The sequence below is a fragment of the Pristiophorus japonicus genome, chromosome 11 (genome assembly GCF_044704955.1).
Source record: "Pristiophorus japonicus isolate sPriJap1 chromosome 11, sPriJap1.hap1, whole genome shotgun sequence".
NCBI lineage: Eukaryota > Metazoa > Chordata > Chondrichthyes > Pristiophoridae > Pristiophorus > Pristiophorus japonicus.
Window position 1 is genome coordinate 65,614,032 of NC_091987.1, and position 27,299 is coordinate 65,641,330.

The 27,299-nt window shown below is 46.2% G+C and overlaps 1 long non-coding RNA gene across 1 annotated transcript; it reads right to left on the reverse strand.

Moving 5' to 3' along the window:
- Positions 1 to 1,250: 1,250 nt before the first annotated feature.
- On the reverse strand, positions 1,251 to 26,139 carry LOC139275744 (uncharacterized). The gene is made up of 3 exons (XR_011595746.1): positions 26,104 to 26,139; positions 2,274 to 2,317; positions 1,251 to 1,327 (listed from the first exon to the last, which is right to left on the reverse strand). It is a non-coding gene; the product is annotated as an uncharacterized lncRNA (long non-coding RNA).
- Positions 26,140 to 27,299: the final 1,160 nt, after the last annotated feature.

Genomic DNA, 27,299 nt, shown 5'->3' on the forward strand with positions numbered 1-27,299 from the left:
GATATGAAGAGCCCTTATATCCAGATGGGTAGCATGTGTGACACTTTGCTCCAGAAGGAATCCTGCCAAATGAAAGTTGTGTATTCTGTCCAGCCGATGCCTCCTTTCTACATGTAAGTTGAAGGTGTTGCCCATTGCAAACATAACTTTTGACACTTACTTGATACAGGTGTCCACTGCTAATTGCCTGATGAGATAGATGTGTCCTGGGAAGGATCTGATAGTATGAAACCTTCATGCTGTTGATATTTCCTCTCTTGCACACCAGTCGCTGCCACTGTTGAAATCAACTAACAAACTGTGGATCAAACTTGATCTATATGGCTTGGGTTATCTCTGTTTTTTAAGGCCCTCTTGTGCCAACTATCTTTGCTTAGGGGAAAGGACATACAGGCAAATTCTTATCAGCTCTCAGTAAATAGAATTCTGGAACTGGTTTCCAGGAAGAGTTTAACAGTGGCTGAGAAGGGATCATCCAATGATCATCCATGTAGGAAAATGCCTCCTGTCCACTTAAGAATTCCTTCTGTTTCATCAGTTGAGATCAAAAACTCAAACAATGGAGAACTGTGGTCACAAACCTATGCACAATCACTCCATGACACAATTGGTATATCATATTACTGGTATACTTAAACAAGGAAAAACTTTTAAAAATTGATTTAAATTTGAGCCTGATTTACACAAACATATCCTGAATGAATAATGAGATATATGTGAAAAAAACATAACTGTGCAATTGTCATTGTATTTAACGTAAGAGTCTCAGACTATGCTTATAAATTAAATGTAAAATTAATTATTTAAATGCAGCAGGGATGCAGGAGGCATTCGTTAAAATAATCATACAGAAGAAACACGATTAGTCAATGAGGGCAAATGAAAATAATGAGATTTGTCACTTCCCTGGCTCTGATTATGAAATTCCCTTAGGCTCTTATGATCCCACAGCAAAACAGTTTGAAAATAACTTGCAGGTGTATTCATGTCACACGACTAATTTGCAATAAAAATGTGTGGCACAAGAAGATTTGTGGCAAGCATTGTACAGTCTTTAAAATCCATATTGTGTGTGGTTCTGGAGTGTTTTGTGTGCAGCTTTAGTAACTTTTTAATAGTACCTCCATGCTATATTAACAGACAGCTGCTCCATCCATATGCAGAAATATATGGCTGGTTAATTAAAGTAGCCATGAGACCAGCTTTATTTTGTCTTGAAGATGGAAATACATCTTTCTTGTGATCCTACTCTTCCTCTTCCTCCAGAACTTGCAAATGGAGAAGTATGCCCACAAGGTACTTCTCAAAGCAGCACAGTGATTGTTCCCTGTGGAAAAGGGCACAAACAGATACAGTGTAGCTTTAAGGAATGTCAGTAAGGCTTTAATAAGTTTCACTAATTTTCTTTCTCCCCAGCAACATAGCACTGAAGTAGTGAATGACAAGCAGCCAAGCAGAAACTTGAAAAATAGAAATGAACCTTTAACTGTAAGGACCCAACTGAAGGGAATATGCATCCCAAGCAATTCATATTTTATATAGGCGCTGAACATTTGAAGTACTTTTCAGGTATTGCAAACACATTATAGAGACATCCCTTAATTAATATAAAATTGGGGGCTTAATGACCCTAGCACACAACAGGCAAGAATGTTCAAATATTTCTGGGTTGGGCTGTAATGCAAATTGTACATTGGCCCCTTAAAAAGTCTCAGGCATTGTGCCCATAATATGAGAAGCCAGCACCTAATATGCAGAAGCGCTATGGTGCCAAAGATTGTACATTACATGTTAATTCAGTTACGTATAATAGGTTTTGTTCACATCACCAGCATAATAATCCTTTATACAGATTTGCGCAAAATACCTCAGACAGCAATGGTCAATAATACTCTCATGCTGCTATTTTTAGTTTCTGTCTAATCAATAATGTTTTCTAAGTTCAAGCTATTCTTTGCATGAAGTATGCTTGAAATAATTATCATGCAAACATTTTAAAAATGTGAAATTCAACATCTTCGATAGCAACTAGGAACTGACTCTGTAATAACATTTCAATTCAAACAATGGGCTGGGAAAGGAGTGAAAACCTTTTGACATGGTCTGTGCTAAATGTGGACCAATTGCAATCACTCAGGCTTTGTGACTCTTTTTACTGAGAGAACTGTGTCTCTAATGCAAAGCATAAATCAATTAAACAATTAATCCAAAGATTTTATTGAAAAATAGGTGAACCCAATGAAAAGCATGTGGTCATAACATGTGTGACTCACCTTCATTTACATAATTTTACGTAAAAAATAATCTCCGTGCAAGCCTGAAACAGAATTAGAACGTTCAAATGTGTAGAATTTCTATTATTGTTACTGTTCTACCAGTTTTGCCCACTGAGCATTATTTGTGTAGAGGCCATTTATATTCATAATTCTACAGGAATTTCTGCCTCTGATCTTGATAAAGCACTGTTCTGAAAATTGCCCGAGTCATACTAACAAATAATACACAAGGTCATCTGTCTACCAATAGCTCTCAGCAGAGAGGTTTCTTTTTTCAAAGATCTCTCATCAGCCTTATGTAAAATTGTGATTTTTTTTTCTATCCTCCTGCAAGTGTTCAGCAACTTTTTTTTTAACGAATGCCAGTTGCCAATTTTATAAGATGTAAGTTATTCATCAATTATGAAACTGTGGAAATGGTATCCAGTTGCAGAATTCTGTTGAGTTAATTGCAATTAATGCATTAATTACCAAAGTGAAAATGATAGGAGAAATCAATGAATATCCCTGTTTTGCATAAAATTGAATTCCAGGAGTTCCAAGCTTTTACTATTGAGTGCAAATACCTTACTGCAAGTACTGATCCTGCTTCACGTTTTTATTTGGTATGGATGTTATGCTAATCAAGGTTAGAGATATAGGGCTACAATTTTCTGTCAAAATCACAGAAAGACTAATGGCGCTCGCCAACATTTATGCGCAAATGTCACAGCAACTTCAGGCAAGGGGCAGATGATCAGTTAAACTCAAATATGCAAAGGTTTCTGTCCGAGTTGCGCCGCTCTGCCATTAGCTATGCAGAAACAGCATCTGTCAGCATCTGTACCATTGAAATACCTTGAATGGCGTGAAGTTGTTGTATTTGCACGGTAGATACAAGCTAAACTCGCCACAGAAAGTTAAGTCTTGTCCATTTCAGTATAAGTATGAACCATGTGATAAGTTTTAATTACTGCCAGTCAACCTCTCTGGCACTGAAAATTAGCTATTAAAAGCATGAAGTCTCGTTCCTGGGATGTGGGCGTTGTTGGCAAGGCCAGCATTTATTGCTGATCCCTATTTTTCCTTGAGAAGATGGTGCTGAGCCACCTTCTTGAATCGCTGCAGTCTGTGTGGTGAAGGTACTCCCACAGTGCTGTTAGGGAGGGAGTTCCAGGATTTTGACCCAGTGACGATGAAGGAACGGCAATATATTTCCAAGTCAGGATAGTGTGTAATTTGGAGGGGAACTTGCAGGAGATGGTGTTTCCATGTGCCGGCTGCCCTTATCTTTCTAGGTGGTAGATGTTTGGAATGAAGCTGTGGCAAGTTGCTGCAGTGCATCTTGTAGATGGTACACACTGCAGCCACGGTGCATAGGGTGGTGCAGGGAATGAATGTTTAAGGTGGTGGATGGGGTGCCAAGCAGTTGGGCTGCTTTGTCCTGGATGGTGTCGAGCTTCTTGAGTGTTGTTGGAGTTGCATTCATCCAGACAAGTGGAGAATATGCTATCACACTCCTGCCTTGTGGAAAGGCTTTGGGGAATCAGGAGGTGATTACCCAGCCTCTGACCTGCTCTTGTTGCTGCAGTATTTATGTGGCTGGTCCAGTTAAGTTTCTGGTCAAATGGTTTACTTTTCCTTTCTGTCTGTTTTTTCTCTCTCTCTTAATCCAGTCTGTCCCTCTCTTTATTTCTCTTGCTGTATCTGATTTGATACTGAATTCACCCCATTGAATTCACCCACAATAATCTAGACATCCTTCTCAGTCTTTGTGCTGTTAATTTCACAATTCTTCAATCTCACTGGTTAAAGAGATACACAGTTGCTTGCCCTGTTAACTCAGGTCCCAGATGCCCAGTGTCCCTCGCTGCGATATTATCAGCTCGCACCTTTAGCAACTTGCCATGCAAAAAATGTAAAAACCTAAACATGCGAGGGCAGGTCTAACTAATGGCAAACTTGCTACTGCAAATTATGGCCCATTAGTACTGAAAAATATAACTTTTCTATTTTTATCAAATGTTTCATCAGGTTAGTTGCAGCCCAGACATGAAGCCAAGGAAGGTTTGCTCTACACGGACCTAGCTGGAGGGAGGCACGCTGTGCCTGAGGTGCTCCCAATTTTGGGCCTTGGACCTCATTTCCATTGAGCCGGCGAGCTGTGGAGAATAACAAGGCAATGCATGATCGAAGGTCGGGCCGCTGAAATGCTAGCAGTAGCCCTCAGGTAAGTGAGGAATGGAAGTAATTGGATCGGGAGAGGAGTGCCCAGTTCAGGAGGGGCACGATCAGGCTGGAAGGAGGTACGGTGGCTGCATTTTACAATGGTGTGTTCCCAAATGTAATATTATTACTGTCCACCTATATAAAGCATAAGCGCCAAGATTCGTCCATCCCAGGCCTCCACTGTTAATCCTGCCAAAATATGTGGGTCCAGGGAACAGTCCCTTTATTTAACTACCATTAGTTAAATGGTAGTTAAATAAAGGGATTTTACCAATCTCCTGCCATAATGCCAACATAAGAGTTGCACTGTCACCTTGCAGGTTGCACTGGACTCCCCACTAGAGTTATGGCGCGAGACCAATAGAGCCCCTGCAGAGTTTTTGGGCTCAAACCCATGCTGCTCAGGATATATCTGGGGTGCCCACTATTACAGCCGTGCCAGAAAGTCCAGTGTAGGTAGTTAGGCTGGAGGGTTATCCCCCTCAGAATTAAAGTTTAGTTGCCCCCAGCTGCCCCCGACAAAAGAAGCCATTTTAGTAAGTAAAAGAAAAATGGCCTGGACTGGCAGGTGGTCCCCACATCCACCTTTTGGTTGGCCAGTAAATTTAGTATCACCTGTGTCAACCATATGACGGGTTCCAAGTGAAGGTCCAGGAATGTCTGAGGTAGAAAGTCTCAGCCTCTGATTCTGAGCCTCCTTACGATTATAGAAAGCAGCTCAGAAAGCAGCATTCTTTTGTATACTGGTCCTGGACGATACCAAGCCCAGAACTCAGCAACTGAGGGCAGCCTGGATCTGGCCCTCCAGCCATTTTCTTCACAGGCTGCATTGTGATTGTTTGAAAAAGGTTAAACGGTTCCCAAATGATTATCATGTGTCCAGCGTAAGATGCAGCTGGTTGAGGTGAAAGCATGTGCGAGCCCCCTGACCAGAACGTATTAAGCAAGCTATTCAAAATGATGGGCATCATAGTTGAGTCTGATCATGTCCTTATTTGATGTCTATAGATCACTGGATAGCAATCAGGACTGGGAATTCTTGCTGAATTTCTCTAGACTGAAGACAATGAGGGTGATTGTCATGTCTCTACTGCTACCCCGACTGAGATCAAAGATCAAACCTGGGATCTTGACAGTTTTTCAGGTATTTACCCAATGAACCATCAGGAGAGCCAAACATTTGAGCCCAAAAACTCTGCAGGGGTTCTATTGGCCTCGTGCCATAACTCTATTGGGAGTCCAGTGCAACCTGCAGGGTGACAGTGCAACTCTTCTGTTAGCATTATGGCAGGAAATTGGTAAAATCCCTCTGGAATTTTAGAGCCTTGGTTTTTAAATGATTCTAGACTGAAATTGTGACTTGAATGCCATTTTAAGAGAGATTTCACTTCATAAAGTTGCCCTTTATATAAATTAATTATTGTTGTAAAATGAATAGTTTTACATATGAGAATTCACCAGAACTTCGGGCTCAATTTTCCCCAATGTCGTTTTTTGGCGTACTTGAAAAGTTACGCCCATTTTTTTGAGGCCCAACCACGCGAAAGAAAAAATCATCCAACTTTCCCTGCATGACCTGTCCTTTAGCTTTGGAGGTGGAGCCTAAAATCTGCGCCAAAAAGATCGGGTTGCCAGGGTAACGAGGGACACACTGCGGGCTGAGGCTGGAAAGTGAAACATACAACACATTCTGGCCAGCTCACAGCAATCTGCACAAGTACCTTGCACATTGCAGCAGCTTACTAGCATTAAATTATTAAAGAGTTTGTCAAAAGTCTATCCACCCCTCCCCCACTTCCGGTGCTGCTACTAACCCTGGCCGAAAGGCCTCCCTCCACCCAGTGCCTGGTGCCACTGCTAACCCAGATCGAAAAGCTTCCATCCTCACGGTGCCACTGCTAACCCTGGCCGAAAGGCTACCCTCCCCTCCCGATGCTGAGTGCCGCTCCTAACCCTGGCTGAAAGGCTCCTAGTGCTGGGTGCCGCTGCTAACCCTGGCCAAAAGGCCTCTCCTCTCCCCCACTCTTCTCCCCCTCTCTCTCCCTCTCTGCTGCTGCTGTCCCGGCCGTGGAACTACATCTGCTGCGCTGATTCTCTTACCTATGCCGATTTTGTTAACTGCCCGGAAGGTTTTTCCAGAGCCGGCCTAAGAAAAATTGAAGTAAATCGGACCTGGCCAAACTTGCTTAAATGGCCGGAATTGGTGCGGGTGGCAGGTTACGCCCCCAATGAGGTAAAAAAAATCGTAGCCTAAAAAATCCTACCTAAGTGAATTACGCTAGCACAGAAACTTTGGGGCAACTTGGAGATGTAAAAAAACCGGTGCATGCCAAAAAAACGGCACTGATAATTGGGGAAAATTGAGTCCTTAATCTTATCAGACTGGATGTTAAAGAAACTCCACTGCGTTCATATTAAGAGATAGGAGATTGAATAAAAAAATGACAAAGTATAAGCATGGGGACTAGGTGTGGTGTACCCATGCTAAAATATAATGAATGTGCAAGAAATATCTTGGACTGTAAAGGGCTTTAAACTAAGAATCATAGATATTTTAAAGATGGCACCACTGATGAAAAAGTAGTGTAAACTATGAACAGAAACACTTTCAAATCAATCCTGTATACACATGAAAGAATGTTAAGCTGATTTTAAATATTTAATACTGATCTTAAATTGATATAAGTAGGGAACTAATATGAAAAAGGAATTCTGGAAATTAACATGATTTTGAAATGAGTACAGATCTTTACCTTCTGAAATAGAACTGCGTCACTGTGGGCTCTTCCCAGCAATGATAAATGATGTAATCTACAATGGAATTAGCAACACCCTCTCACCCACACAGTATACTGCAGAGAGAAGGCGATCTTGTTCACATTGACTTCCCCTAGAAGGACTCTTTGTCTTTGAGATTCTGTCAGCTGCAAATGCAGAGTAATACAACACAGCTTATGCAACAACTGATGCATTGACGAGCCACAGAAAAGCGTGACATCAATAAGTGATGTGTTCAGTAAAACATCAAGAACCACACTTTAACCAATGAAGAACTTTTCGTGATTGTTAGCTTCTCACCTTGAATATATAATCACATGTCACCACTGCACCAATACCTGTCTAGAATAAGAAATGAATGCTGGATTTCTAGTAGACATTGCTGCTGTATAAGAGACCTTTTACTACAAACTTTTGTTACTCAATCTGAATGCAAGTTAGAGGATCAGGAATAACACAAAAGAAATCCTTGTCTGCAGTTGCAAAAGGTAATTTTCACTGCAATCATGTGTGGGAATTAATATCTTTGATGAAGCTTAAATTTTTTATAAATGAAAAAAATGAAAGTGATGAGATAATCTGTAGTTTCATAATTCAATATACAAAATTCACCATGTAATGAAAATCGTAGAGCTGATTTTCCTCTCTGTGGTTTCTAAATTGTGCCAATTTTTAGGGCACTATGTAGAGGAAAAATAAGTGCAGACCTGTAATTCAAGATTTGTGTCCTGATTCTGTTGCCTGCAGATATCCTCTAGCACTGCACCTGGATTGAAATTAGTAGCACCTGAAACATTATAATAGGGGTCATATGATGTCAGTTCAGTCGACATTCAGCTCTCCTCTTCTTTGGTTATCTCAGGTCAAGTGCAGGTTGCCCCATTAAAAAGTGGGCACAAAGGGTGGTAATGCTGCATTTCACTAGTAGCCATTTTGAAAGGTGAGGCTACAATGAGGACACTTTGGTAACCATTTCTCTGAAAATTACAGAAGGAGTCCATTGTGTTAAACTGATTGTTGGAAGATTTGGGGAGTGTTTTGAGACCTATAATTCCCTCGGTAAAATTGGGAGAAGGATGAACAGGATGCAACAGGATGGTAGGGGGGCTGAGGGGAGAAGGGCACATACCCTCTTGGAGAATATATTTGCCCCACTGGATGTTCCTAAACCTATAGATCAGCACTGCCTTTGAAGGGTTCATCTTCCCAGGGAGACAGTGTGACAACTATATGGCCTGTTTCAGGAGGATCTGAAGCCACACTTCAGGGCAGGCAGGGAGTAGCCAGTGCCAGTCAAGGTTACCACTGCCCTTGACTGGATATACACATCTGCCCCACTGGATGTTCTGAAACCTTCTCTCCGAAGAAACACTGATTGGCAACTCTGTCTAGCTCCTGCTCCCGGCTTCCATAATACTGTGCACGCTAACCTCTGGGTGAGCAGACACCATAGCAGCAATGATATTGCTGAAGCTGGACATTCTGTCACCTCATTTGGACAAGCTCATCTGCTATCCTGCCCAATCAAGGGAACAATATGCTCCTGGCCTTGTATAGCAGCCTCTGTCGTGTCCAGCTGGCCCTGGAGCTGCCATTTCTTCCAATGCTGACTGCATGCTTTCCCTGCTGTGCCTGAGCACCCATATATGCAGATATACAGTCCTCCACACTAGTTAGCATGTGCCCAAAGCTCCTGGGAGCATGCCTCAATGACTCCAATAACCTCCGATGATCTGAAAGCATCTTCTTTTAAAAACTGGACTCTGCAGATTAGGATATCTGGTGTCTGCAGCTGTAGATGAAGGTGATTTCACCTTCTGTCATGATGCTGCCGCTTCTTCCTCCACTATCTCCATCTGTTCCTGCTCACATGTGCACGGTGAATTATCCAGTGTGCTGTCCTCAATCTCACAAGCTACATTCCCCAGAATGGATAATAATGGCACTTGCCCGAGTGTGAAGTAGATGCTAGGTGAGGTTCCTGGTGTCTTTTCCTGGGAGGGCAGTGCAGCAGGTTTCTTCCCACATCTATTTAATCACAAAGAGGTAACTGTTAGAAGAACTATCAGCTACCTTAGGCAAAGAGCTGGATTGTTGCAGATGTTGTTGGTCTGTTTGTGTGTCGGTGCCTGTGGACGTATGTAGAATAGAGTATGAAGGAAGGATTGATTATGGACAATTATTGAAATGGTGCCGTGCTTCCTGCTTCCTTGACTCCTGGCCTCACCTGGCAGAAAGTCGCAATGGGTTCTCTGCGCAAACCCTGATTAAAATAACAGTCGGGCCCCGATAACATCGTTGGAGCCTGTTCTGCATATTTAAAGATCAACTCTACCGTTTCCGACACGTATCCTTGCCACCTGCTCAGAAGAGCAGGTTAAAATCGGAACTTTTGGGAAGACAGCAAGACCTCGATGGATACGTTCTGTGGGTGATTTTAACTGCCCTCCTGCCCAGTTTCCGCTGGCTAGGCAAATTTAAAATTATTCCTTATGCTTCTATATGTTATTAGAAATGCACCAAGGATAGGTGGTCTAAATGTACTGAAGTAGAAAGAGTTTAACTATCAGGTGGCCGACTGGCAGATCCTGATAATGCCAACAGAAGTTCCATTTTGAAGGCCCGGCCTCATTATCATTACTCTCTTCAGATTAAGGAAATAGAGAAGAGGATGGAAGCTTGTGGCTGTGTGGTTATTCACATGGATGCCAAAGTGACACTGTGGGTGTTCAGTCACTAACCTGGCACCAGTAATATGCCCCTAACCATGCCATATTCCACCGCAAGGGCAGAGTGCCTCCCTATGAGCTCTTTGGCTTTCTCCTCATAGGTTGTGAGATGTTTCAGGTTAGGGATGTCGCCTCCAGTGGTCTGCTTCTCACAGGCATTGTGTGTCATTTTCTCTTGCACCAAAACTTATTGGGGCCGAAAGTGCCCTCAGCGGGAAATTGAGGAGGGCACTTCGATTTATCCGAAGATTTAGCATCCGACGGGAGTCAGGGGGAAGAGCCGGAAAATTCGGCGCTTTGGGGTGCAGTTTGAGGCGGTAGCGGGGCGGGTTCGAGCCAGGAGCAGGGCAGTGTCCATCACTGCTGCGCTGATCATGTCAATTTCCCCCGCGGGGCAGAAAAGGAGTTACCGCCGGGCAGTAAGGGGTTGGTGCACCGGGTGGGGCGTTTACACGGGACGCGGTGGAAACCCATTCCCGCCGCCCCCGGGACAATTGCGGATGGGTCGGCCCCGCCGCCTGCCCCTGGTCGAAAAGGCTTTAACTTGGTGACGTGCCTTAAAGAGGGGGCAATTTCCCCCCTTTAAATCATAGGAACATAGGAACAGGGGTAGTCCATTAAGCCCCTTGAGCCTATTCCCCAATTCAATTAGATGATGGCTGATCTGTACCACAACTCCATTTACCTATTTTACTCCACAGACCATGTTTTATGCACATTACAAAAACAATATTACGAGCAAATATGGAATTTGACAGGCATTATCAGGAAGCAAACAAGAACAAGTATATAATGCAGCTGCCCCAAATGTTTACATATCTACAGCTAACAATCAACCATGCTCAAACTCAGTCCTTAAAGTTGTGCATGTATTAGATATGCAACCCACTGACCTGATTTAATCACGTGATCAAATGAATCATTATTGATACTTTAGACTGACTGATGTCTGCTACCATCTTGAATTTTAAGATGCGAGATGGGAGATATTTCTTGTAGCTGTTACAGTAATTTAGTGGTGGTGCTTACTGAAAGGTTTAAAAGATGAAATTTGAATAATGCAGAATGTGCAGTTTTAAATGTCATCTGGAAAGGCAGATGTCTAAAAATAGAAACAAAGCTATATTTTTAAATCATTAAAATGGGCAGACAGTTGAGCATGGAATATAAGTGGTGAGAAAAGGATTAGGACCTTTAAAACAATAAACTCCTTAGGAAAGGCTGGACAGTTGGATACACCTATGATTTGATTCTTCAAGAGTTGGGTGTGAAGATGGGGCTGATAGTAACAATTAGCAGAGATGTCAGCCCCGATGGGGCACAAATCAGCCAGGTGCGGCTGGACAAGCGGCAAGCCGCCATAACATTGTTGATATGAATTTTAACTCCAGGTTTCATTTCTATTTGACTAATGGGCTGTCAACCTGGTTGCGTCGGGAATCAGGCACCCGTCCAGATGATATAGGCAATTATCAGCGCACCCCCCGAGGCATTCCATGCTTTGATTTTTGCTTGCAGAGTGATGGAAAAGATTGTGGCAGCACAGGTGAGTATAAAGGCTGCCTGCCCCTCTTCATTTTTCAGATGCTTCCCTGGAGGTCCTAGTGGAAGAAGTGAAGCCAAGTCGAGGCAGCTGTTCCTTAGAAGTCGCAAGAGCATCCTCAGCCACAATGAAGTAGTTCTGGAAGGAGGCGGCTGATAGGGTCAGTGCCAGTAGCATCACTCCCAGGAGCTGGGTTCAATATAGAAAGAGGTTCAATGACCTCACTAGAGAAGCTACGCTGAATACAATTCTTCATCTCTTCATCTCTCTCAATAACACCTCACAACATTCCTGTCATCCCATCTGTAGTGCATGGCGAAAGAGTCAGACTGAACACTGTGAGCTCAAAGTAAAGTGTGACCTTAGTCTTTTATTGCAGGTCTCCAGAGTGCCTCGCCAAGCTGTGAAGCCTCCTTAAATACCTGTGCTCCCAAGGGATTATGCGATAGAAACATAGAAACATAGAAAATAGGTGCAGGAGTAGGCCATTCGGCCCTTCTAGCCTGCACCGCCATTCAATGAGTTCATGGCTGAACATGCAACTTCAGTACCCCATTCCTGCTTTCTCACCATACCCCTTGATTCCCCTAGTAGTAAGGACTTCATCTAACTCCTTTTTGAATATATTTAGTGAATTGGCCTCAACAACTTTCTGTGGTAGAGAATTCCACAGGTTCACCACTCTCTGGGTGAAGAAATTCCTCCTCATCTCAGTCCTAAATGGCTTCCCCCTTATCCTTAGACTGTGTCCCCTGGTTCTGGACTTCCCCAACATTGGGAACATTCTTCCTGCATCTAACCTGTCTAAACCCGTCAGAATTTTAAACGTTTCTATGAAGTCCCCTCTCATTCTTCTGAACTCCAGTGAATAAAGCCCAGTTGATCCAGTCTTTCTTGATAGGTCAGTCCCGCCATCCCGGGAATCAGTCTGGTGAACCTTCGCTGCACTCCCTCAATAGCAAGAATGTCCTTCCTCAGGTTAGGAGACCAAAACTGTACACAATACTCCAGGTGTGGCCTCACCAAGGCCCTGTACAATTGTAGCAACACCTCCCTGCCCTTGTACTCAAATCCCCTCGCTATGAAGGCCAACATGCCATTTGCTTTCTTAACCGCCTGCTGTACCTGCATGCCAACCTTCAATGACTGATGTACCATGACACCCAGGTCTCGTTGCACCTCTCCTTTTCCTAATCTGTCACCATTCAGATAATAGTCTGTCTCTCTGTTTTTACCACCAAAGTGGATAACCTCACATTTATCCACATTATACTTCATCTGCCATGCATTTGCCCACTCACCTAACCTATCCAAGTCGCTCTGCAGCCTCATAGAATCCTCCTTGCAGCTCACACTGCCACCCAACTTAGTGTCATCCGCAAATTTGGAGATACTACATTTAATCCCCTTGTCTAAATCATTAATGTACAGTGTAAACAGCTGGGGCCCCAGCACAGAACCTTGCGGTACCCCACTAGTCACTGCCTGCCATTCTGAAAAGTCCCCATTTACTCCTACTCTTTGCTTCCTGTCTGACAACCAGTTCTCAATCCATGTCAGCACACTACCCCCAATCCCATGTGCTTTAACTTTGCACATTAATCTCTTGTGTGGGACCTTGTCGAAAGCCTTCTGAAAGTCCAAATATACCACATCGACTGGTTCTCCCTTGTCCACTCTACTGGAAACATCCTCAAAAAATTCCAGAAGATTTGTCAAGCATGATTTCCCTTTCACAAATCCATGCTGACTTGGACCTATCATATTACCTCTTTCCAAATGCACTGCGATGACATCCTTAATAATTGATTCCATCATTTTACCCACTACCGATGTCAGGCTGACCGGTCTGTAATTCCCTGTTTTCTCTCTCCCTCCTTTTTTAAAAAGTGGGGTTACATTGGCTACCCTTCACTCCATAGGAACTGATCCAGAGTCAATGGAATGTTGGAAAATGACTGTCAATGCATCCACTATTTCCAAGGCCACCTCCTTAAGTACTCTGGGATGCAGTCCATCAGGGCCTGGGGATTTATCGGCCTTCAATCCCATCAATTTCCCCAACACAATTTCCCGACTAATAAGGATTTCCCTCAGTTCCTCCTTCTTACTAGACCCTCCGACCCCTTTTATATCCGGATCCCTTGGGACTCCGGGGAATGAGCCCTCTGGTGGCTGTACAGAGCAAATACAAGTCCACATATATAACAACATTCCCCCCAAAGTCAATAGTGTAATTATTTACAATGTGAGTCGATCTGGCACCCTTCTTGCCCTGGTTGATCACCTCGGTGTGAAAGCCGGTGTTGTTGAATCATTTGTTGGGCCCTCGCTGGGCTGCCGTGCAGCTGGCGTTGCTGGGCTGCTTGGTGTGTTAGAAACATAGAAAATAGGTGCAGGAGTAGGCCATTCGGCCCTTCTAGCCTGCACCGCCATTCAATGAATTCATGGCTGAACATGCAACTTCAGTACCCCATTCCTGCTTTCTCACCATACCCCTTGAACCCCCTAATGTTGGGCCCTGCAGGGCTACTGTGGATGATGGGTTCTGTTTCGTGGTCAACCGTGGTGTCAGTGGCCACTGGTGTGTGTGTTGGAAGATCAAAAAAGGTAGGGTCCAAGGTGGGTTGCTCAGGGTAGTCTGTGAATCTGAGTTTCATTTGGTTCAAGTGTTTCCGGTGAATGAGTCCATTTGAAAGTTGGACCCAAAACACCCTCTTTGGCCACGACAGTGCCGGAAAGCCACTTGGGACCTTGTCCATAATTTAATACAAATACAGGAACATTGACTTCAATCTCGCATGACACATTTGCGCTATCATGGTATGCACTTTGTTGAAGTCGCCTGCTCTCTACCTGTTCATGTAGATCAGGGTGAACTAACAAGAGGCTTGTCTTAAGTGCTCTTTTCATGAGCAGTTCAGCAGGTGGGATCCCAGTGAGCGAGTGTGGTCTCGTGCGGTAGCTAAGCAGGACTCAGGATAGGCGAGTCTGCAGTGAGCCTTCAGTTACTCTCTTCAAGCCTTGCTTGATGGTTTGCACTGCTCTCTGCCTGACCATTGGACGCTGGTTTAAACGGGGCAGAGGTAACATGTTTGATCCCGTTATGGGTCATGAATTCTTTGAACTCAGCACTGGTAAAACATGGCCCGTTGTCGCTCACCAGGACATCGGGTAAGCCGTGAGTGGCAAACATGGCCCGCAGGTTTTCAGTAGTGGCAGTGGACGTGTTAGCCGACATTATCTCACATTCAATCCACTTGGAGTACGCGTCTACAACCACAAGGAACATTTTACCCAAGAACGGGCCTGTATAGTCGACGTGTACCGTAGACCACGGTTTGGAGGACCAAAACCATAAACTTAGCGGCGCCTCCCTGGGTACATTGCTTAACTGCAAGCATGTATTACATCTGTAAACGCAGGACTCTAAGTCCGCATCGATACCGGGCCACCACACTTGGGATCTGGCTAGCGGTTTCATCATTACACTGCCTGGGTGGATTCTGTGGAGGTCATTGATGAAGGTGTCTCTGCCTTTCTTGGGGACCACTACTCAATTGCCCCACAGAAGGCAGTCTGCCTGTATAGACATTTCATCTTTGCGCTGCTGGAACGGCTTTATCTCTTCCTGCATTTCCACTGGGACACTGGACCAGCTCCTGTGAAGTACACAGCATTTGACTAGAGATAATAAGGGGTCCTCGCTTGTCCAGGTTTTGATCTGCCTGGCAGTGACGGGTGATTGCTCACTCTCAAATGCTTCCATAACTTCCGTCGGCGGCAGTCAGGAGCAGCGTCGAGGAGGTCCGTTGGTGAGGCCTATAAAAGGCACAGCAGGGAGTCCGGGGCCCAGCGTCGGCGGCAGTCGGGAGCAGCGTCGGAGGTCCGTTGGTGAGGCCTATAAAAGGCACAGCAGTGAGTCCGGGGCCCAGCGTCGGCGGCAGTCGGGAGCAGCGTCGAGGAGATCCGTTGGTGAGGCCTATAAAAGGCACAGCAGGGAGTCCGGGGCCCAGCATCGGCGGCAGTCAGGAGCAGCGTCGAGGAGGTCCGTTGGTGAGGCCTATAAAAGGCACAGCAGGGAGTCCGGGGCCCAACGTCGGCGGCAGTCAGGAGCAGCGTCGAGGAGGTCCGTTGGTGAGGCCTATAAAAGGCACAGCAGGGATTCCGGGGCCCAGCGTCGGCGGCAGTCAGGAGCAGCGTCGAGTAGGTCCGTTTGTGAGGCCTATAAAAGGCACAGCAGGGAGTCCGGGGCCCAGCGTCGGCGGCAGTCAGGAGCAGCGTCGAGGAGGTCCGTTGGTGAGGCCTATAAAAGGCACAGTAGGGAGTCCGGGGCCCAGCGTCGGCGGCAGTCGGGAGCAGCGTCGAGGAGATCCATTGGTGAGGCCTATAAAAGGCACAGCAGGGAGTCCGGGGCCCAGCATCGGCGGCAGTCGGGAGCAGCGTCGAGGAGATCCATTGGTGAGGCCTATAAAAGGCACAGCAGGGAGTCCGGGACCCAGCATCGGCGGCAGTCAGGAGCAGCGTCGGAGGTCCGTTCGTGAGGCCTATAAAAGGCACAGCAGGGAGTCCGGGACCCAGCGTCGGCGGCAGTCAGGAGCAGCGTCGGAGGTCCGTTCGTGAGGCCTATAAAAGGCACAGTAGGGAGTCCGGGGCCCAGCGTCGGCGGCAGTAGGGAGCAGCATCGAGGAGGTCCGTTGGTGAGGCCTATAAAAGGCACAGCAGGGAGTCCGGGGCCCAGCGTAGGTGGCAGTCGGGAGCAGCGTCGAGGAGGTCCGTTTGTGAGGCCTATAAAAGGCACAGCAGGGAGTCCGGGGCCCAGCGTCGGCGGCAGTCAGGAGCAGCGTCGAGGAAGTCCGTTGGTGAGGCCTATAAAAGGCACAGTAGGGAGTCCGGGGCCCAGCGTCGGCGGCAGTCAGGAGCAGCGTCGGAGGTCCGTTTGTGAGGCCTATAAAAGGCACAGCAGGGAGTCCGGGGCCCAGCGTCGGCGGCAGTCAGGAGCAGCGTCGAGGAGATCCATTGGTGAGGCCTATAAAAGGCACAGCAGGGAGTCCGGGGCCCAGCATCGGCGGCAGTCGGGAGCAGCGTCGAGGAGATCCATTGGTGAGGCCTATAAAAGGCACAGCAGGGAGTCCGGGACCCAGCATCGGCGGCAGTCGGGAGCAGCGTCGGAGGTCCGTTCGTGAGGCCTATAAAAGGCACAGCAGGGAGTCCGGGGCCCAGCGTCGGCGGCAGTAGGGAGCAGCATCGAGGAGGTCCGTTCGTGAGGCCTATAAAAGGCACAGTAGGGAGTCCGGGACCTAGCGTCGGCGGCAGTCGGGAGCAGCGTTGAGGAGGTCCGTTAGTTAGGCCTATAAAAGGCACAGCAGGGAGTCCGGGGCCCAGCGTTGGCGGCATTAGGGAGCAGCGTCGAGGAGGTTCGTTGGTGAGGCCTATAAAAGGCACAGCAGGGAGTCCGGGGCCCAGCGTCGGTGAGAGGTGCGTGGAGAGGCCTATAAAAGGCGTGACTTGTGCAGCTACAGGGAGAAGGCAAAAAAGAAGTAGAAAGAAACAGAAAGGTGCGTCACAGCCAAGGGGGTAAGTGATTGGCTGGAGATTGGTGAGTAGTTTTTCCTTTTCCTCTTCTATAACAGTGAATAAACTTTAGCATTGTTGTTGCTTATCTAAGGGTTAAGTCATGGCAGGACAGCTCGGTCATGTGTTATGCTCCTCCTGTACCATGTGGGAACTCAGGGACGACACCAGTGTTCCTGACGACTACGTGTGCGGGAAGTGTATCCGCCTCCAGCTCCTGACGGACCGCGTTGCGGAGTTGGAGCTGAGGGTGGATTCACTCTGGAGCATCCACGATGCTGAGAATGACGTGAGTAGCACGTGTAGCGAGTTGGTCGTACTGCAGGGAAAGGGTCCACAGCCAGATCGGGAATGGAAGACCAGCAGGAAGAGCAGTGCAAGGAAGGTAGTGCAGGGGTCTCCTGTGGTCATCCCCCTGCAAAACAGATACACTGCTTTGGGTACTGTTGAGGGGGATGACTCATCAGGGGAGGGCAGCAGCAGCCAAGTTCATGGCACCGTGGCTGGCTCTGTTGCACAGGAGGGCAGGAAAAAGAGTGGGAGAGCGATAGTGATAGGGGATTCAATTATAAGGGGAATAGATAGGCATTTCTGCGGCAGCAACCGAGACTCCAGGATGGTATGTTGCCTCCCGGGTGCAAGGGTCAAGGATGTCTCTGAGCGGGTGCAGGACATTCTAAAAAGGGAGGGAGAACAGCCAGTTGTCATGGTGCACATTGGTACCAACGACATTGGTAAAAAAAGGGATGAGGTCCTACGAAACGAATTTAAGGAGCTAGGAGCTAAATTAAAAAGTAGGACCTCAAAAGTAGTAATCTCGGGATTGCTACCAGTGCCACGTGCTAGTCAGAGTAGGAATCGCAGGATAGCGCAGATGAATACGTGGCTTGAGCAGTGGTGCAGCAGAGAGGGATTCAAATTCCTGGGGCATTGGAACCAGTTCTGGGGGAGGTGGGAGCAGTACAAACCGGACGGTCTGCACCTGGGCAGGACCGGAACCAATGTCCTAAGAGGAAAGTGTTTGCTAGTGCTGTTGGGGAGGAGTTAAACTAATATGGCAGGGGGATGGGAACCAATGCAGGGAGACAGAGGGAAACAAAAAGGAGGCAAAAGCAAAAGACAGAAAGGAGATGAGGAAAAGTGGAGGGCAGAGAAACACAAGGCAATGAACAAAAAGGGCCACTGTACAGCAAAATTCTAAAAGGACAAAGGGTGTTAAAAAAACAAGCCTGAAGGCTTTGTGTCTTAATACAAGGAGTATCCGTAATAGGGTGGATGAATTAACTGTGCAAATAGATGTTAACAAATATGATGTGATTGGGATTACAGAGATGTGGCTCCAGGATGATCAGGGCTGGGAACTCAACATCCAGGAGTATTCAACATTCAGGAAGGATAGAATAAAAGGAAAAGGAGGTGGGGTAGCATTGCTGGTTAAGGAGGAGATTAATGCATTAGTTAGGAAGGACATCAGCTTGGATGATATGGAATCTATATGGGTAGAGCTGCAGAACACCAAAGGGCAAAAAACGTTAGTGGAGTTGTGTACAGACCTCCAAACAGTAGTAGTGATGTTGGGGAGGGCATCAAACAGGAAATTAGGGGTGCATGCAATAAAGGTGCAGCAGTTAAAATGGGTGACTTTAATATGCACATAGATTGGGCTAACCAAACTAGAAGCAATACGGTGGAGGAGGATTTCCTGGAGTGCATAAGGGATGGTTTTCTAGACCAATATGTCGAGGAACCAACTTATGTCGGGGAGGCCATCTTAGACTGGGTGTTGTGTAATGAGAGAGGATTAATTAGCAATCTCGTTGTGCGAGGCCCCTTGGGGAAGAGTGACCATAATATGATGGAATTCTGCATTAGGATGGAGAATGAAACAGTTAATTCAGAGACCATGGTCCAGAACTTAAAGAAGGCTAACTTTGAAGGTATGAGGAGTGAATTGGCTAGGATAGATTGGCGAATGATACTTAAGGGGTTGACTGTGGATGGGCAATGGCAGACATTTAGAGACTGCATGGATGAACTACAACAATTGTACATCCCTGTCTGGCGTAAAAATAAAAAAGGGAAGGTGGCTCAACCGTGGCTATCAAGGGAAATCAGGGATAGTATTAAAGCCAAGGAAGTGGCATACAAATTGGCCAGAAATAGCAGCGAACCCGGGGACTGGGAGATATTTAGAACTCAGCAGAGGAGGACAAAGGGTTTGATTAGGGCAGGGAAAATGGAGTACGAGAAGAAGCTTGCAGGGAACATTAAGACGGATTGCAAAAGTTTCTATAGATATGTAAAGAGAAAAAGGTTGGTAAAGACAAACGTAGGTCCCCTGCAGTCAAAATCAGGGGAAGTCATAACGGGGAACAAAGAAATGGCGGACCAATTGAACAAGTACTTTGGTTCGGTATTCACTAAGGAGGACACAAACAACCTTCTGGATATAAAAGGGGTCAGAGGGTCTAGTAAGGAAGAGGAACTGAGGGAAATCCTTATTAGTCGGGAAATTGTGTTGGGGAAATTGATGAGATTGAAAGCCGATAAATCCCCAGGGCCTGATGGACTGCATCCCAGAGTACTTAAGGAGGTGGCCTTGGAAATAGCGGATGCATTGACAGTCATTTTCCAACATTCCATTGACTCTGGATCAGTTCCTATCGAGTGGAGGGTAGCCAATGTAACCCCACTTTTTAAAAAAGGAGGGAGAGAGAAAACAGGGAATTATAGACCGGTCAGCCTGACATTGGTAGTGGGTAAAATGATGGAATCAATTATTAAGGATGTCATAGCAGTGCATTTGGAAAGAGGTCACATGATAGGTCCAAGTCAGCATGGATTTGTGAAAGGGAAATCATGCTTGACAAATCTTCTGGAATTTTTTGAGGATGTTTCCAGTAGAGTGGACAACGGAGAACCAGTTGATGTGGTATATTTGGACTTTCAGAAGGCTTTCGACAAGGTCCCAGACAAGAGATTAATGTGCAAAGTTAAAGCACATGGGATTGGGGGTAGTGTGCTGACATGGATTGAGAAATGGTTGTCAGACAGGAAGCAAAGAGTAGGAGTAAATGGGTACTTTTCAGAATGGCAGGCGGTGAGTAGTGGGGTACCGCAAGGTTCTGTGCTGGGGCCCCAGCTGTTTTCAGAATGGCAGGCGGTGAGTAGTGGGGTACCGCAAGGTTCTGTGCTGGGGCCCCAGCTGTTTACACTGTACATTAATGATTTAGACAAGGGGATTAAATGTAGTATCTCCAAATTTGCGGATGACACTAAGTTGGGTGGCAGTGTGAGCTGCGAGGAGGATGCTATGAGGCTGCAGAGCGACTTGGATAGGTTAGGTGAGTGGGCAAATGAATGGCAGATGAAGTATAATGTGGATAAATGTGAGGTTATCCACTTTGGTGGTAAAAACAGAGAGACAGACTATTATCTGAATGGTGACAGATTAGGAAAAGGGGAGGTGCAACGAGACCTGGGTGTCATGGTACATCAGTCATTGAAGGTTGGCATGCAGGTACAGCAGGCGGTTAAGAAAGCAAATGGCATGTTGGCCTTCATAGCGAGGGGATTTGAGTACAGGGGCAGGGAGGTGTTGCTACAGTTGTACAGGGCCTTGGTGAGGCCACACCTGGAGTATTGTGCACAGTTTGGGTCTCCTAACTTGAGGAAGGACATTCTTGCTATTGAGGGAGTGCAGCGAAGGTTCACCAGACTGATTCCCTGGATGGCAGGACTGACCTATCAAGAAAGACTGGATCAACTGGGCTTGTATTCACTGGAGTTCAGAAGAATGAGAGGGGACCTCATAGAAACGTTTAAAATTCTGATGGGTTTAGATAGGTTAGATGCAGGAAGAATGTTCCCAATGTTGGGGAAGTCCAGAACCAGGGGACAAGGTCTAAGGATAAGGGGTAAGCCATTTAGGACCGAGATGAGGAGAAACTTCTTCACCCAGAGAGTGGTGAACCTGTGGAATTCTCTATCACAGAAAGTTGTTGAGGCCAATTCACTAAAAAGGAGTTAGATGAAGTCCTTACTATTAGGGGGATCAAGGGGTATGGTGAGAAAGCAGGAATGGGGTACTGAAGTTGCAAGTTCAGCCATGAACTCATTGAATGGCGGTGCAGGCTCGAAGGGCCGAATGGCCTACTCCTGCACCTATTTTCTATGTTTCTATGTTTCTATAATGATGGCTAGATCTGTGGGCTGCGCCATTTCCACCCCCGTGGTGGGCAATGGCAGCCGACTGAGAGCATCGATGCAGTTTTCTGTGCCTGGCCTGTGGCGGATGGCATAGTTGTTTGCGGACAACGTGAGCGCCCATCTCTGGATGCGGGCCGATGCATTGTTATTTATTCCTTTACTCTCGGAAAACAGGGATATAAGTGGCTTATGGTCAGATTCCAATTCAAATTTTAGTCAAAAGCTGTGTGCTTCACGGGAGCTGGTCCAGTGTCCCAGTGTAAATGCAGGAAAAGATAAAGCCGTTCCAGCGGCGCAAAGATGAAATGTCTATACAGGCAAACTGCCTTTTGTGGGGCAATCGAGTAGTGCTCCCCAAGAAGGGCAGAGACACCTTCATCAATGACCTCCACAGTACCCACCCAGGCATCGTAATGATGCATTTTCTTTACCCCATCGACACACGCTAACGCTTCTTTTTCAATCATGCTGTCCGCTCTTTCGGCCTTAGACAAACTCCTGGATGGATAAGCAACCGGTTGTAGTTTCCCGAAATCATTAGCTTGTTGCAATACGCACCCGACGCCATATGACGACGCATCACATGCTAGTACCAAACGCTTACATGGATCATACAACACAAGCAATTTGTTTGAGCATAACAATTTTCTCGCTTTTACAAAGGCATTTTCTTGGCTTTTGTCCCAAACCCATTCGCCCCCTTTTCATAGTAAGACATGTAGTGGTTCTAGCTGTGTGCTGATACCTGGTAAGAATTTACCAAAGTAATTCAGGAGTCCCAGAAATGACCGCAGCTCCGTCACGTTCTGTGGCCTCGGTGCGTTCTTGATTGCTTCCGTTTTCGCGTTGGTGGGCCTGATGCCGTCCGCCGCAATCTTCCTTCCCAAGAACTCCACTTCAGGCGCCAGGAAAACACACTTCAAGCGTTTTAGCTTGAGCCACACGTGGTTGAGTCGAATAAGAACCTCTTCCAGGTTCTGCAGGTGCTCGACTGTGTTCCGATCTGTGACCAAGATGTCGTCCTGGAAGACCACGGTGTGCGGGACCGACTTCAGTAAACTTTCCATGTTTCTCTGGAATATCGCCGCCGCTGATCGGATTCCAAACGGGCATCTGTTATAAACAAAAAGACCTTTGTGCGTGTTGAGGCAGGTGAGGGCCTTTGATGATTCCTCCAGTTCCTGCGTCATGTAGGCTGAGGTCAGATCCAGCTTCGTGAACGTTTTTCCTCCCGCCAGCGTTGCAAAGAAGTCGTTGGCTTTTGGTAGTGGGTATTGGGCCTGCAGGGAGAAACGATTGATAGTTACTTTGTAATCCCCACAGATTCTGACGGTGCCGTCTCCCTTGAGGACTGGGACAATAGGACTGGCCCACTGCTGAACTCGATCGGTGAGATGATGCCCTCTGTTTGTAGCCAGTCTAGCTCGATCTCTACACTTTCTCTCATCATGTACGATACTGCTCTCGCCTTGTGATGAATGGGTCGCGCCCCCGGAATTAGATGGATCTGCACTTTTGTTCCTTGGAATTTCCCGATGCCTGGTTCGAACAATGAAGGAAATTTGTTTAAGATCTGGGCACACGAAGTGTCATCAGCGGGCAATAGCGCTCAGATGTCATCCCAGTTCCAGCTTATCTTTCCTAGCCAGCTGCTGCCAAGCAGCGTGGGACCATCGCCCGGTACCACCCAGAGTGGTAGCTTGTGCATCGCTCCATCGTAGGAGACTTTTACGGTAGTACTGCCGATTACAGGAATCGGTTCTTTTTTGTAAGTTCTTAGTTTTGTGCGAATTGGAGTTAAGACTGGCCTTGAGGCCTTGTTGCACCACAACCTTTCAAAAGTCTTTTTGCCCATGATGGATTGGCTTGCGCCTGTGTTCAGCTCCATTGACACTGGGAGTCCATTTAGTTCAACATTCAGCATTTTTTTTTTTTTTTTTTTAATTCGTAGCCAATCGTTCCAATTCTTTGTCAAATCACAAACGCCAGAGGTCACCTTGCACACGCCAAGGATCACTCTGCGCCAATGCTCTTAGCCAAAAGGCCTAGAGCCACTGCACCGTTCCTGGAAGTACTGCAATACCAGGTTCGTGCCATGGAGGTGGATGGGTCAGGTCCCCCACACACCTCCGTGGAGGTGGATGGGTCAAGCCACCCCACCCACCTCCTGTTTCCAAAAAAGCAAGCATATACCTTCCTGATCCAGGGAGAACCACCCGGAGGTCATGGTGGCTACTCCCCTGTCAGGTCAGTTGCGCATGATCTTAGCCAAAAGGCCGAGTTCAACATTCAGCATTATCGGGGGACAATTCGTGGTGAATGTGTGTACCCCATATACCTTTGCCTCCTCTATCTGAGGCTCTGTTTCGTCGTGATCCTCCTCTGCAACATGGTGGTTTGCAGGTTTAACAGGCTTAGCAGCACACCTGCACACTCGTTGGAGGTATCCCATTGTTCCACAGCCCTTGCAAACATATCCTTTGAATCGGCATGAATGGAAATGATGATCACCCCCGCAGCGCCAGCAAGGTGTTAATGGCCTTGCATTCATTACCCTTGATGGTGGACTCCGAGACATCTACGGACGTGCAGCTGCAGATATGTGCGACCTGCCCTGTACATTACAATTCGAAAATAACATCACTTTGTTCACAGTACTTGTAGCAGCACTTGTGTGCTGAGAGATTTGCTTCGTATTGTCACTGGTGGCAATGAACGCCTGGGCCATCGCTATGGCCTTACTCAAGGTTGGGGTCTCTACAGTCAAAAGTTTGCGAAGTATGGTTTCGTGGCCAATGCCAAGTACAAAAAAGTCTCTGAGCATGTTCTCCAAATGTCCTTCAAATTCGCAATGTCCTGCAAGGCGTCTTAGCTTGGCGACATAACTCGCCACTTCCTGGCCTTCAGACCTTTTGTAGGTGTAATACCGGTACCTCGCCATCAGAACGCTTTACTTCAGATTCAAATGCTCTCGGACCAGTGTGCATAAATCATCGTACGGTTTCTCCGTGGGTTTCGCTGGAGTGAGCAGATTCTTCATGAAGCCATACGTTGGTGCCCCACAGACAGTGAGGAGGTTCGCCCTTCGTTTGGCAGCATTCTCTTCCCCATCTAGCTCGTTGGCCATGCAGTATTGCTCGAGTCGCTCCACAAGTTTCCCAATCATCTCCCTCTGAAAATTTCTCCAGGATACCCACTGTTCTCTGCATCTTTGTGTTCGCTATCTGTATCTCATCGCCAGTTGTTATGTATGGAAAAAGAGTCAGACTGAACACTATGAGCTGAAAGTAAAGTGTGACCTTAGTCTTTTATTGCAGGTCTCCAGAGTGCCTCTCCAACCTGTGAGGCTTCCTTAAATATCTGTGCTCCTAAGGGATTGTGGGATCCCTTGGGGCTCCAGGGGACGAGCCCTCTGGTGGCTGTACAGAATAAATGCAAGTTTACATATATAACAAACGCGAAGGGAGTCATTTAAGTAGTAGTGTTATTAATAAACACTGTACATTATTATTAGTATCAGTAATAGTGTTATGAAACACTGTAAATTATTAGTAGTAGCAGGAATAAGAATATAAGTACATGAAAAATAGGAGCAGGAGTGGGTCATTTGGCCCCTCGAGTCTGCTCCGCCATTTAATAAGATCACGGCTGATCTGATCTTGCTGCCGAGGTTGGGGAAATCGCGGCCTAAGAGTCAATGACACAGTGTGGGACTGGAGTACCATGTAAATGAAACCAGGTGGGAGTGTTAGTTACTCTATCCTGAAGGACATCAGTGAACCAGATGAGTTTTTAAGAAATTATGATTATCACTTTTTTCTGGTGTAAGTCCACAAATGACAACATTTATTGAATGCCCTTCCACAATTTGCCACGTTGGAATTATGAACTCATGACCTGTGGGTGACTAGTTCAGTACCATCACCAATACATTAGTATACACGCTTAAAGAGTTGCACTACACCATAAAAAGGAAAATGTTGGTGATGGCAGAAAAGTGGACTAATTGTTCACAATGGCACAACAGTGACATGTGCGCAATACTGCTCCCTTTGATGCCTTGGGTTTAGAGGCAATACTGCAAGACATGCAGAAGGGCGTCCCTGTTTGGGACAAAAGGCCATTCTCCAGTACAAACACAGATGCCAGCTACATGGAGAGAAGCTGTCAACCTTGTCAATGCAGTCATCCAATTTCCTCATACCTGGGTGTAATGAGGAAAAATGATGGTATGAAGGTGAGGGAAAGGTGAGTGTGCTCATCACTTTTGAACACATTTCTCGTGGGGCCTATCAAGTATGGCACAAGTTGAGAGCCACCATTTGAAGTATACAAAGTACACAACCATTGCCTTTTTGCGCACAGTCTTTCATTCTGTCAACGTTGCATGGCATACTTTTCTTGAAGGTGGATGTGGTAGCTAAAGAACAACAAACAGATGCTGAGGTGCCCATATTGAAGTGTTCCCCTTTGGTTTCTCAGTAGAATCAACAGTCATGGATGCAAAGGATAGCCCTATTCTCTGAAGAGCAACCCACCCAGTGTATTTTCTTCTTTAAATATGCTGGTACTTTGGAATGCTGCTATTACAAATGTTGGGTAGATGCTCTTCAGGTTCAGTGATGCGGATCATTCCCATAAACAGACTCCACATCCTTACGGTCTGGGGCTCACCCACGACACCCAACATTTAGTCTATATCTAGTATCTATGATAACATAACCCAGAAGCTATAACAATACATCCCCTTGTCCTATAAACTGGGTATTTTGTTCTTCATGTGTACCTTCATGTGTACATCCCCAATCTTGTGGTAGGAGAACTGATGAACACACTGGTGAGAAGAGCTCGATGTGAAATCAAGATGTTGATTTATTTTGCGGAAGACACAGTTATTGCAGACTTTTTAAAAACTTTTCCAACAGCCTTTCCTGTAACATACAAAATAATACAAAAAAACGCCTTATCAACAGCAGGCTGGATGCTCATTGATGTTTTCATTTCTATCTTGCCAGCCTGTGTAGCTGACTGGCTATATATTAATTCCCAACCCAGCAACAGCTGACCTCGCACAGCCTTTGTTGGAACTGACCTCTTAATTATTGGGCTCAATTTTCCTGGGTCATTTGCGCCATTTTTTTGGCGCGCACCTTTTTTTTTTACTTAGTTACGATTTTTCTAGGCCAGTTTTTTTGACGTCATAGGATGTAAGTTCCCTTGTAGGATTTGTGCCAACATCAGTGTGTGTATGGGCCGGATGGATTTTTGGACTTTTAAAATGGATCTGTACCCTTTTAAAATGGAGATGCACATGGGCTGCAGTTCAAAATGGAGTATTGGACTTTAAAAGAACTGATTTTTGCTTTCTGTGAAATAGCAGGAGCTGTCTGCCTTTTGGGTTGCCATGGGACCAGTGTAAACACTGACATCATGAAAGGCAGAGGCGTTTTCATTTCGAACTTTGTGTGATTTGTGGAAAAACACCTTTTGTCCATGGGGCCAAGATGTCTGGATGGACAATGAGGCTTGCAGGCCAAATGTAACACCTCTGGACTCTTTCAATGAAGGAGCAGTCAAGAACTCAACAAACAGTTAGCACTTTGAGAACTGCTCATTTACAGAAATGGCCTACCATTGTGTTCATCAAGTTGACCAATCCTGGACAGAGGCATCACCAGAAAGATCAACTAGCATCCATGGTAACCAAGAATCGCCCAGCCAGTTTTGTGTATTATACGGGGTATAAAGATGCTGAACTTTGGGGGATTCAGGACTTACTTTCCTCCACCATCTGGAACAGGGTTCCCCATATGGCTACGCATCCGTCAACTCTCCAGGAATACCTGAAGTGAGTGCCTTACCGTACCGCCTGAACGTAACTCTTTCGGCCTCATCTCATGCCTCTGTTAGGCACGGTTTTGTCTTTAGAGTCGACCGGACCTGGGACCGCGTGAATCAATGACAAGTGCTGGTAATTATATC